Source organism: Pelodiscus sinensis, chromosome 9, assembly GCF_049634645.1.
Source record: "Pelodiscus sinensis isolate JC-2024 chromosome 9, ASM4963464v1, whole genome shotgun sequence".
Taxonomy (NCBI): domain Eukaryota; kingdom Metazoa; phylum Chordata; order Testudines; family Trionychidae; genus Pelodiscus; species Pelodiscus sinensis.
The window spans coordinates 58129864-58142024 of record NC_134719.1 but is presented as its reverse complement, the minus strand read 5'-3'; the positions used below and the strand labels follow the sequence as shown (position 1 = coordinate 58142024).

The following is a 12161-nucleotide window of genomic DNA, read 5'->3' as shown; positions in this document are numbered from 1 at the left end:
GCTAGTCCTGGTAGGGAAAATGTGAAGGGCATTAAATTGCAGCCTTGCCTGAAAAGGCAAGACACTCTCTTCATTACCCATGTCAGTGTTGGTAGAAGCCAGCAGCTCCGGACCTTTAACTGCGGAAATTTATGAACAATTAACCCAGATAAACTTCCCTCCCTCAAAAGGAGTGTAGCGAGGATTAATGGGATAGATCCTCGGCTGGTGACGTAAATCAGCCTAGCACCACTGGCAGCACTACAGCTATGAGAGCCGGTAGAAAATGGCTTTTTGAATGAAATGCACGTTTTCCTGGCAGAAAGGTTTGTAATTTGTGAATGAAAATTTAGAGGATCTTTAGTGTTTCTTTCCCCCTCCTCTCTTTCTTCTCCCTCCTGTTCCCTTTCTTCTCTCTTTTCAGTGGTAGCACTTTTGGTTTTCAGTTCTTTGTTCAAAATCTAAGGGGGTGTTTTTTGGTTGGCAGAAAATCAATGAGAATTTCGCCCCCCACAGCTTCCCATCGGGGTGTGCGTGGGTGAGCTTTTTCCACACTCGCCCCTTCGTTACAGTCCTTCCCATCCGCCGAGGGTCTGGCCCCGTGGGTGCAGACAGCTTTGAAGGAGGGCAGCGGTAGATATGAAAGTGCGAGTGTTCCACTCCCAGCCGCCACCCTAGCTGCACAATGGCCACATTCAGCAGCACAATAGTCAGCAGATCCGTTGTTCCCCACAAAGACCCCCCCCCCCAAAAAAAGTTCTTGCTATCTCAGTGTCCCAAATTAGGATCACGGGATCTAAGCAGCTGACATTGTCCCAGAACACGGGAGGCGGCAAACAGGAATCCCAGTGCACAAAACAAAGGCTGTACGTGTTCCAGCCCCATCCCCCTCAAACTCCACATCCCCCCCATTATTAATGTGTTTCAAGTCTGCCTGGTAACAGTCCAGCCTCCCTCGCTTTCTCTCCGCCATCCAATCAGCTTGCAGCCAGCACCCCTGGGTCTCTGTGTCCCAAGATATATAATGCAAGCAGAGCCTGGCGATCAAGTTGCAGGGAACAACATGTTTTCCTCCAGTTTTGCTTGTTTTCTTCAGTGGGGGTGTGGGGGGCGAGGCCTGTGCGAATTTGGAAGCAGTCCACGTGGCCCGGCTCCCCCCCATCCTCTGCCATCCTCTGCCCAGAAAGGGCCCAATCCCCTTTTGAAATCCAGCAGGGACTGCAGCCAGCCCGGCGTTCCTTGCTTATGAATTGACTCAGCAAGCGCCTAGGCCAGCCGCGCTGGGAGCAAGGAGGAGAGGAAGCCAGGGATTGGCTCTGACCGGTTCTGGCCAGATCTTTAAGACTTTCCTGCCTGCTGTTGTTTTTCCCCCGACTTTGCTGAGCTGTCGTTCTCCCCTCCCCAGCCTGGCACGGGCAGCAGGGACTGCTGTAAACATCCCAGGGCATAAACACGCACAGGGCCTGCTTCTCAGCTGCTGTAAATCAATGGGCTTTGCCAAAGCCAGAGTGATTTACGCCGGCTGCCTGGAAGCATGTCACAGACCTGTGGGACTGGAACGGCCCTTGAGACGCTCTTTAATCCAGACGCCTGCACCTATGGCAGGGCTATGTCATAGCTAGACCATTCCTGACAGGTGTGAGTTCTTTAAAATGGGTGGGAAAGACCGGGTCTGGCCCCCGGGCTTGTGACTCCTCGCCCCCAGCACTGGGGACCCCACACCAGCATTGCTGAGACCCTGCACCCTCAACCCACTCCTGCTCCCCCTCCTGCCCAGCCCCCCCAACCCGCAGCCTCCTCCCAGACTCCTCACCTCCAGCTAGGGATGCCAGATGCTTTCACAAAAAAATCCCAAACATGGTGGGGAAAAGAATTAGTTGAGCAGAAAAAAAAAAAAGTCACTGCACCTTTAAATCTCTCCACTCACCCCCGCCCCCACCCAATGTGGCAGGGGAAGAATGTCCCAGCTGGCCTTCCGACTGAGAAAACTGGTTTTTTTACCGGACAGCGGCCACAAATACTGGATTGTCAGGGCGAAAACTGGAGACCTGGCAACCCTACCTCCAGCCTGCTTCGTGGCAGCCCCTTCTCTCACACTCCTCATTTTTGGCCCCACCTCAGAACCTAGGGGGGCTCACAAAATCCACTAGCCCAGGCCCCTCTAGGCTCTGGTGTGCAAGGGGATTTGAAGGAGTGTCTTTCTGATTCTCAGTCGGGGGCCATGTCAGTGAGGGGTTGTTGGGTTTTTTTTTGCTTCTCACTTTTGTGTAGCCCCTGACCCATTGCTTCTTGTCCTAGGCTCAGAGGTTACCGGGAACAATTTTCACCCTCCTCCTTGTAACACCCTTTTATGTGGTTGAGAACTGTCCTCGTGTGTGTAGAGTCAGGATCAGACACTAAGGTGCAGTTCTGCCTTTCCCCACTTCCAGTTCCTCCGGCAGAGCAATGACATTCGGAGGCTGGAATACAGATCAATGCCTAGGTCGTCTTTCCCAGGAAACTGGAATAAGAAGTGGCAGCCAAATCCGGAATGGGCATTCGTTGGCGACACTCCATGACCGCAAAGGAATTCGTTCTGCTGGTTTTCACCCGCTCAGAATCTAGCCCCCTGTCTTAAGGTGCAGGCTTGAGTGCTTGTGGAAAAGGAATAATAACCGTGTGTTATGAGATACGGCCCTTTTCTAGGGAACGTGAGCCTGTAAGCAATGCACATGCATCCTCCAGACCTGAGCCTTACTCACCCTCACTCTATCGGAGCTGGATATTTGGGTGCTGTGGCTGATTGGAAATTTCCACTGAGGTCATGGGATCGTAGTTGCTGAGATGAGGAATTAATTGGGACCCATACGCAGTAATGTTGGTGTTTGATTTCTTCTTCTTCTTCTTCTTCACTTTGGCAAGCATAGCAGGGAAGGAAAAAATTCTTGGATATCAGAAAGCAGATTCTGTGTCTCTGTTTTCGAGGCTAGCCAGTGGGCATGTGATCTGTGTACAAGCCCTGCTGTTGATTTATGCCCCCGGTGTCCCTTGCTGTTCTGATGAGTTATTTAGAGCAGTGTTTCTCAACCAGCGATACAAGTACCCTTAGGGGAACTCGAGAGAAGTCGGGGGGTACATCAACACCACTGAAATTTGGAGAAAACTGAATTTTTGTTTTAAGTTTTACAGCTTTTTATTATTTTTGTAGTTTTTACACCCAAAAATTTCATCGCCTGCCCGGCTACAAGTAAAGTGTTTAAACAAATGTATTGCAATGGTAGAAAAAATGTCGTGTGTCTGAAAACTGTAGGTACTGGGGGTACTTATAATTTTTTTTAAAGGGGTACTTTATAAAAAAAAGGTTGAGAAACACTGAATTAGAGCCAGCCGTAGGTAACTCTCATTACCCATGTTTGCAGGACGTACTAACTCACTCCCCTAAGGTTGCCGCTCATTCGGAAAGACAGGGTGTCCTGATTTTCTGAGAGTCTCTCCAGGGGGTAGGTAAGTCCTCCAATAACTTTAGATGCTCTATGATGTAATGGTGTTGGGTCAAGGTCTGAAGATGCAAACATCACAGCAGTTCTAGCAGAGGGTTGGGTTGAGGGACGCCCCGGATAACCTGAGTGGGGGACACCAGAACTCTACGGGCTCTCCTGAGGATGCTCTAGCTCTTGACAGAGGTATGGGCAGAGGCTGGAACAGAGCAGGTAGGTCCATTCCTGACTGATGCCAACCCCACTGAGGCAGTGACTCCAGTGTATTGAGGAACAGCGGCAAAGGAAATCGCTAGGCAGGCTGTGTACCACACACAAGACAGGGTAGGGGCCGCACGTAGAGAGCAGGGTGCACGAAAAGGCGCTGGGGAAACCACAGTATTGCCAGGAGGCTGATGTCGGGAATCATGGGATGCCCTCCACAGTCTTCTCTGGCTGCAGATGGATGGCTAGGGAAGAAAGGGATGTACCTGGGTCTGCTATCTGAGGCCATGTCTACACGAGGAAATGATTTCGAAATAACTGAATTTGAAATACTAACTCCTGAAATAACAAAATCGAAATAGCGCGTCCCCACTACGGGGAAGCCTCGAAATAAGGGGGGTTATTTCGAAATAACTCCCTAGTGTAGACCAGGGATGGCTGTTCTCTGTTTCCGAATGAGCAGTTGACAACGGCTACATCCCTTTGCCGTCTGCAACATGGTGCCCTTGTGGCAATGCTTCTCCTCCAATGTTCTGAAAAGTCGATAGCCAAAATTTCCAGTCAGAACGAGGGTGCTTCCTGCTGTGGTCATAGCAGAGGAATTCTCTGCTTTTCCTTTGATTGGTGTCCTCACTCTGCTCCCACCCTGGCATGGACCCCCTTCGGTATCTGCTGCAATGGAGCGCGGTGGAAGTTCAGTTAGCTGAGTAGATGTGCTCCTTAAAGTTGCCCACGTCGGGCCCAGACCTACACCCACAGAAGTCAATGGGAGTTTGCGCTTGACTAACAAGGGAGCAGAGTCAGGCCTACGGAGCACAAGGCTTCTCAACAGTCCAGGAGGCTCCTCCCTTAAAATATTCCTCACCTGTCCCATCTACCCCGTGAGGTAGCCTTAGAGGTGTCTCTGGGACCTGTCCCTGGGGAGTAGGCGGACTCCCCTCCCCCACCGCCCCCCGTCAGTGGCGCAACACTGCCCTGGCCAGAAGGAGGAGCATCTGGCAGAGCCAGCGAGTGTTATATAAACTGTTTGTGTGGTGTGAGGCAATGAAACGGCCCGGAGGGATGAATTAGTACAGCATGTTCCGGGCCTGCCTTCTTGGTACTTCTCTGTCCCACACAAGTTGGAACATGCTTTGCCCCCTCTTTCTCTGCGAATAGGAAATAACCGACATTGCGGCAGCTCTCTGGTGTGACTGAATACCTAATTGTACACCTCACTTGTCAGGACGGAGGGCCTCGGTCAGCGTTTTCCCTGAGCGAGCGGGTTTCTGACAGCTTCATTTAGTGGCAGGGTGAATACAACCACTGCCCGGTCTCATTGTTTGATACTTCTGGGCCGTTGTCTCCTGCGTTCTGCCACTACCTGGTCCTTTTCCACCCTGCTGGCCCATTTCTCCATGTTCCACTAAACTCCTCCCATCCCTTGCAGCCCTCCCTACATTGGAGGGAACGTTGGCTCCTCCCAATCTTCTCCAGAGCCCCGAGGATCTCCACACGTGCTCACAGATCTTTCGAGAACACATTTCCCCCATCCTTGGGCTCCCTCCTCATCCTTCAGCCCCAAGTACGGCTTCCTTTGGAACCCATGGACGCTCCCCAGAAGGGGTGTGGTGTAGAGAGACGCTGAATGCGCTACCTGCACAGGCTCCCCCACACTGCATCCATAAGAGAACACAAAATAGGGAACGGGAATTCAGCTGGCATTTCCTATGGAGACACTGAGGCCACCCACTAGCTTGACCCAGCAATTTCACCCTTAAAACGGCTGTTCCGCTCCTCCTGCCGCCTCTCTAGCCTGCATAGGCCGTGCTGGTTGACAGTGTGCAAATGAATGCGACGGAGGCGTGTTAGTGAGCGCAGCTGCACTAGTGAGGTGTCCCCACAAGCCAATGGACAGGAGAGAAAAGCAAACTCAGGCTGATGCCGGATAGCATCAAAGCAAAACCCCCAGTGGCTCATTCCCCAAAAGCCTCTTGCCTCGAATTCTCATCTGAAACCCCCCTTTTTGCCTTTGTTTTCTGCTTCCTGGGCTCCTGTTCTAACTGGCTGGCTTTCCTGGCATGAGGAATAACATCTGCCCTGGTAACCCTACCCTGCCTCTGAAGGGGAAAGGAAAGAAAGAGCTTGAAATGCCACTATCGAGGAAACCACCGTAATAAATAACCCAGGGCACTCGTGCAGGGCACTCCTGTCTGTCACAACTGTAGAGTGGGTCAGGAGAGCTGGCCTGTTACGCTGTTTTCCAGTGTAGACTGGGCCAGTGCTGAGAGTCCTTTCAAGTTGCTGCTTGTTTTTCCTCAGCGTGGGTGAGTGGAGCAGTTGGCTGTAGTCCAGAGGGCAGAATCACACCAGCCTTTCAGTCTGAGGATTACACAGTACACATATGCATTGGCCCGGTGAGCTGCAGCTGGCTGTTTCCTTGCTGAGGTTCAGCTTTTCACTACTCGTGTGCCAAATGAACCACGTGATCAGCTTGAGGTACGAAGCCTAGTGGTGGGTCCTTGAGATGGGCCAGAGCATGTGAGTAGGGTTGCCAGGTGTACGGTTTTCACCTGGACAGTTCGGTATTTTGGCCTTCTGTCCGGTAAAAAAAAAACAGAGAATACCGGACATGTAAAATATCTGGTATTTTCTGTTTTCCTCGTACGGATGGCTGGCGGTGTCTGCGAGGGCGGGGAGAGCGAGGAGCACGGTAATTTAAAGGTGCAGCGGCTTTTTTTTCCCTCAGAAAGATGGCTGGTGGCATCTGCAAGGGCAGGGAGAGTGAGGAGTGTGGTAATTTAAAGGCGCAGCGACCTCTTTTTTTTTTTTGCTCAACCAATTTTTCCCTGCCTGTTCAGGATTTTTTATGAAGGTATCTGGCCACCCTACATGTGGGAGGGGCCCAGAGGTTGTAGCTGGAGGAGTGGGGAAACATGTCAGAAGATTGGTGTGGTGTGAGTGGGGTAGGGCCTACTCTGTCACTGAGTCCCTTGTGCAAGACTCAGATTTTCAGTGCTTCTTTGCATAGGCGCCATCCTATTCCAGCCTACTGGATGATCTGAGGAGATTCCTTTTTGCTCACACAATCCACTGCTTGGGTTCTGTCCTTCCACAGGACCAGGGCCTCTCCTTGTCTGTGGTGGCCGCAAATCAAGACCCTTCATACAGATGACAGCCCTTGCTCAGCGTGGTGGCAATAGTAAGAAATCAGGGGACTCTGAAAGTCGTGGACCAACTCGGATGTTTTATTGCTAAGGCCAGGTTTATACTACAGCCTTATATTGGTACAACTCAGGGTATGTCTAGACTGCATCCCTCTGCTGGCAGAGGGATGCAGATTAGGCAGGTCGACATTGCAAATGAGGCAGGGATTTAAATATCCCATGCCTAATTTGCATAAAAATGGCCACCACGTTTTGCCGACTTGGCACTCTGTTGGCAAAAAGTGGCAGTCTAGAGGGGGATCTGTTGAGAAAGAAAGCCTTTTTCAACAGATCCTGTAAACCTCTTTGCAGGAGGCACAAGGAATCTGTCGAAAAAGGCTTTCTTTCTCGACACATCCCCCTCTAGACTGCCGCTTTTTGCCAACAGAGTGCTAAGTCGGCAAAACGTGGCGGCCATTTTTATGCAAATTAGGCATGGGATATTTAAATCCTTGCCTCATTTGCAATGTCGACCTGCCTAATCTGCATCCCTCTGCCGACAGAAGGATTCAGTCTAGACATACCCTTTGGGGTGTGAAAAATTCCCCTAATGCCGGAGTGATGTAGCCAGGGCTGGATTAAGGCATGGGCTAGCTGGGCTAACCCTAACCCTAACCCTAACCCTAACCCTGTCCCCCTGATAGCAGCTGTAAGGGGCATGCAGTGCTGGGTGGGGGCAGAGCCATGCATGCGCCCTCCCCCACGTCCCGGCGCAGGGGTGGGGCCGCACATGCGCTCTCCCCCAACCCGGGGCGCAATTAAACAGTCTGTCTGGGGTGCCAGAATGGCTCGGTCCAGCCTTGGATGTAGCCCTGGTGTAGACAGCGCTATGAGGGTGGGGGATCTTTTCCTGTTGACATAGCTACTGCCTCTCTCGCTGAGGTGGATGGACTACTGTGACGGGAGAAGAGGTGCTTTCAGTGGAGACCTCTCCTAACAGAGAGTCTGGATTTCCAGACATGCTGTGGCATGCAGTGTCCGAGAGTGGTGGTAGAAGATACACACAAGGCACCTAGGGCTTAATTCTGATCCTTCCCTGTTTGCCATCAGTGTAACATCAGTGGCTGTGCCTGCAATCAAGTTACTCCAGACGTACAGGGCATCGTGCGTGAGAAGAGGATCAGGCCTAATGCCCAGGACTCGTTTTTCATGTGCTGGTTGTTGCAGTCGATCCATGCCCACACTCTTTACTTCTTGTAACCGAAGCGGGTTCTCTTTGGCACCCAGAGCTGCAGGCTGTGAGGGGAGAGCAGGGTCATGGAGAAGGTGATAGACCTCGGCTGGAGAGAGATGGGAAAGAGAAAGCAGTGGGTTAAACGGGGAAGAGGTGAGGCGGGCGGCCGCTGAATGCAGAAAGGGCTGTGTGGGGGAGGAGGAAATAAGAGGAAACACGTGACGGGTTTTCAAATGAAGGCCGCCTTTCTCGTTCCCGGTCCTCTGAGGAGAGCAGCCGGCAGGAAGCTGCAGCAAACTGGGCTTCCGTAGAGCCCCATGGGCAATTTGTATTCTCAGCCATCAGCCCAGTTCAGGCTCAGACCATAGGAGTGGAACCAGAGCCTCCCATATAGGTGAGGGCTAGCAAAGGAGCAGTTCTGTCCCCCTGAAAAGGCAGTATTGCCATAGCAACTGCGTGGTTCCCTCCTTGCCACTAACTAGCTTGTTGGCTGAATTTTGGTGAGATTCAACCTGTATTGGGGGGAGAGTGATTTAAAGGGACAAAACCTTGTTGTGGGCCAGCTATCCCTCAACAAAAGAGAGAGCTCGGAGCTCAATCCCAGCTCTGTTTGCAGTAGGGTGCCTGTCAGGGCTTTGGAATTATGTCACATCAAGGGAAGGAAGCAGGCGGCCACATACGTTGCTGGGAGAGCTCAGATGTGCCAAATAGTGCGAGATCCTGCAAACATGGCTTTGGTGGGCAGAACTCTCCCCTCTGTTAGATCCAGGCACCAAGATCCCAACTCGCCTCCAGTCCCTGACTTCAGGGGGGCCTCTGTCTTGCCCAGACCTCTTGCCAGCATCCTGGAAGCCCCTTTAAGGCATCTCTACTTATCACCATCATCCCAGGAACACGCGTGCACACTGCATGCGTGCAGATCTCGAGAAAGGGGAAATGGTAGGAAAGGTCTAATGCATCAGCCAGGGGAAAGACCAAAAAAAAAAAAATCAGAATATGGATGTCAGCACAATCCAATTTGACTGGAAACTGCTGTAAAGAATTATGCAGTCAAATCTAATTTAGACACTCAGTTAGGAGCTAAACAGGAAACACCGGGATCAGCTTGGCATGTAACCACAGAGGACTCCATGGGTTGTGCCAGACAATCAGCACGAGGCAACTGTAAAGCAGGAAGTGGTCAAAGGGATCTGCCACATCCACTGTGCTTTTAATCAAACGTATTTCTCATAATTCCCTGGTGTTTTTCATAGCCTCTTAGAGGTTGGGCAATGGCGTTTCGCTTCCTTTGCCTGCTCGTGTTTCCTTGGGTTCCTCTAGCCAATGTGCCTGATAAGCTGGGTGATATGAGAAGCAGTGGGGAGAGCTGCATGAACAGTGTTGGTGCAACAGCTGCTTGACTCAGAGGAATCAAGGGAAGGGGAGCACCCAAACGTGTGTTTTGGTTGGTGACTCACAGAAATGGCGGCTGTTGGATTCAGTGGGAGAGGAGCTGATGGGGTTTAATTTCTCAACAACAAAGTGGCAGCTGTCTTAAAGCACATTCTATGTAAGATGCAGAGAATCCACTAGACGTACCTTGTGAGAATGTAACGGTTTAAGATCGGTCACATTTTCAGCTCACCCAAGCCGACACCAGTATTCTCTTCTTGTAGGATTGGTTGGGCTCTGCTTTGTATTCCCCTCCCCCTTGCAATCATTCCTTTCCAGGAGAAACCACCACTGGGGGGCTTATGAATAGCCAACAGCAGGGCTACTGGGTTTCGTGTCCCAGTGTCTTTTATACCCCATGACCCTGCCCTGTCTGCCCAGATTCTGAATCAATCAATGAAGGGGGAAGCCAAAGGAATTCTGGGAACTGGTCTGTTAGGCAGTACTCATATGTAGGTGGATACTATATACCCTAGCTGGTGTATCATGCCTGACCAACGCAGGCGGCTGGTGTGCCAGGCCGGGGGAAGGCTCTGCCTTCCCAAATTGCCAGCCTGACCTGCCCACACTCCGCCCCCAGAACACCTACTCTAGGCATACTGGGTGTGAGTGTTGCTGGCCCCTGACTGTCCGCCCTCTCTGTGGGCTGAGGACCCATACTGCCTGCCCTTTCCAACCTGGGGTGGGTGTGACAGGTGGGTGGACGGTGGGGAGGCAACTTGGACCCCGTGGGGAGTGGGGCCTCAGTAGAAGGGGTAAGGAATGGGGGCTTGACACCCCCCCCAGTCCCACCTTCGCCCACCACCCATGCTGCCCAATAAAAAAAGGGGAAAGGTGAGAAAAAAGTGGGACGTGCCTTTGTGTGGAGGATCATCGATTTATTCAGAGTTCAGGGAGCATGCCTTACAAATTCATACCAGGCTGCTAGGGAAAGGCTAAGCAAGCAGCATTTCCACGGCAAATCCAGAGTGTAATTTCCAGAGAGATTGTGGGGGGGGGGGGTGAAAGTCCACGCCAATTCAAGTGTGGGTGTGTACCTGCGATATTAAGGGGCATCTTTAAAAATCACCACACAATCTGAACTCATTTTTCCTCCCGAGCACCTCCCTCTTCACTGGCTTTCCTCTCTGTCCCATGAGATATAACAACATACACGTGTTACCCCTAATTGGATAAACTGTGACTAGTCAGTATTGCCTAATGGACGAGCCAGCCCAGTGAATCTGCCCATTGTGTGAAATACGCTAACGCACTTGTCTGTTACACAGAACTAGCTGAGGATCTGTCATATGACAGGCTGAATCAAAAAACCATAGGCAAGTTGTGGCTATTTTGCATGCTAAGTCAGATGTCTCCGTTTCATGCCCAGGACGTTAGAGTGTGTTAGGATGTCTTTGTTGTTGTGCCCTTCCACTTCCTCAAAGCCAGGAAACTGAAATTCCCCACCACGGAGAGGATCTGTGCACTGCTTTTGCCCTCTTTTGCAGGATTAAGTGGATCTAGGGAGTGCCCGGACGTTGTGCTGGCCCTTTCTTTATGCATAAGTTTCACTCACAGAGAAGGATTTATTCTTAGCTACAACAGTAGCAGTTGCAAGAAAATCAATTTTGTTCAATTTCCAGCCAAAGGAGATCAGTGAGGAATGACGCAACAGAAAATTCCACATCCAAAACACCGCCCACTGCCATCTATTGCTTTTCTAGGAAATGCGTGCTCAGATGAGGCATGGAAGGGAAAGAAATTGCCTTTCCCATAAGAAATCCACATGACCAATGATCATGCCAGCTGGTCACCAGAGGACCCCCTTTTGAAAAACCAAATTCTCTTGGGATGTGAAAAGTCTGCAGTGTTTTAAACAAACAATGTAAACTTTTCACATCCCAAGAGAATTTGGTTTTTCAAAAGGGGGCCGCTGGTGACCAGCTGGCATGGTCATTGGTCATTGGTCAAGGAACCCATTTTTCAATAGAAAGCTAACCAATTTTATGATTGAGATAGGCTGCAGTGCAGGACCCGTTGTGCAAAATTGGAAAGAGAATCTTGCCCATTTGAGAGCCAGTGTCCAAAGAAAGCTATAATAAAGCACTCATTGACTTCTGTAGGCACTGGAGTTGGTCTTTGGTGAAAGGTGACATGGCTACGTTCAATTTTCACAATTTGGAAGCTGCTGCTAACGTCGATTTTGTTCTTATGCCAATTATTTTATTCAGTCTTTTCTCAAGCAAATTCTCCTATTGAGCCTGAGGCATTTACACAGAGAGACAAGGTGGGTGGGGTCATATAATTTGTTGGACCTACTTCTGTGGGTGAGAGAGACAAACTTTTGAGCTTACAGCGAGTTCTGTTTCAGGTCTGGGAAACTTACTGACGGCACATCTACACTTCTGGGAAGATCAATACTGCAGAGATCAATCTTCTGGCATTCGATTGAGTGGGTCTGGTAAGGACCCGCTAAATCAAACTCTGAGGGTGAGGAGTTTCGGGTTTGATACTGGGGAGGAGTAAGGGAAGTCGATGGGAGAGTTTCTCCTGTCAACCTCCCACTGTGGGACCACCCCAGAAAAGGGATGCAGGTTATGTCAACTCCAGCCATGCAGTTCACATAGCTGGAGTTGCATATCTTGCATCAATTTTCTCCACCACTGTAGACCTGGCCTCAGAGTGTCAGCTAAATGCAGGGTGGATCAGATTGTTTAGTATAAGTCAACAACA

The 12161-nt window shown here is 50.7% G+C and overlaps 1 long non-coding RNA gene across 2 annotated transcripts in view; it reads right to left on the bottom strand.

Moving 5' to 3' along the window:
* Positions 1–7319: 7319 nt before the first annotated feature.
* The window catches only part of LOC106732277 (uncharacterized), a 46764-nt gene continuing 41922 nt past the window's right edge, over positions 7320–12161 (bottom strand). For both annotated transcript variants that reach the window (XR_012906037.1, XR_012906039.1), the window contains one exon: positions 7320–8124. This is a non-coding gene — a long non-coding RNA (uncharacterized LOC106732277). The remainder of the gene's footprint in view (positions 8125–12161) is intronic.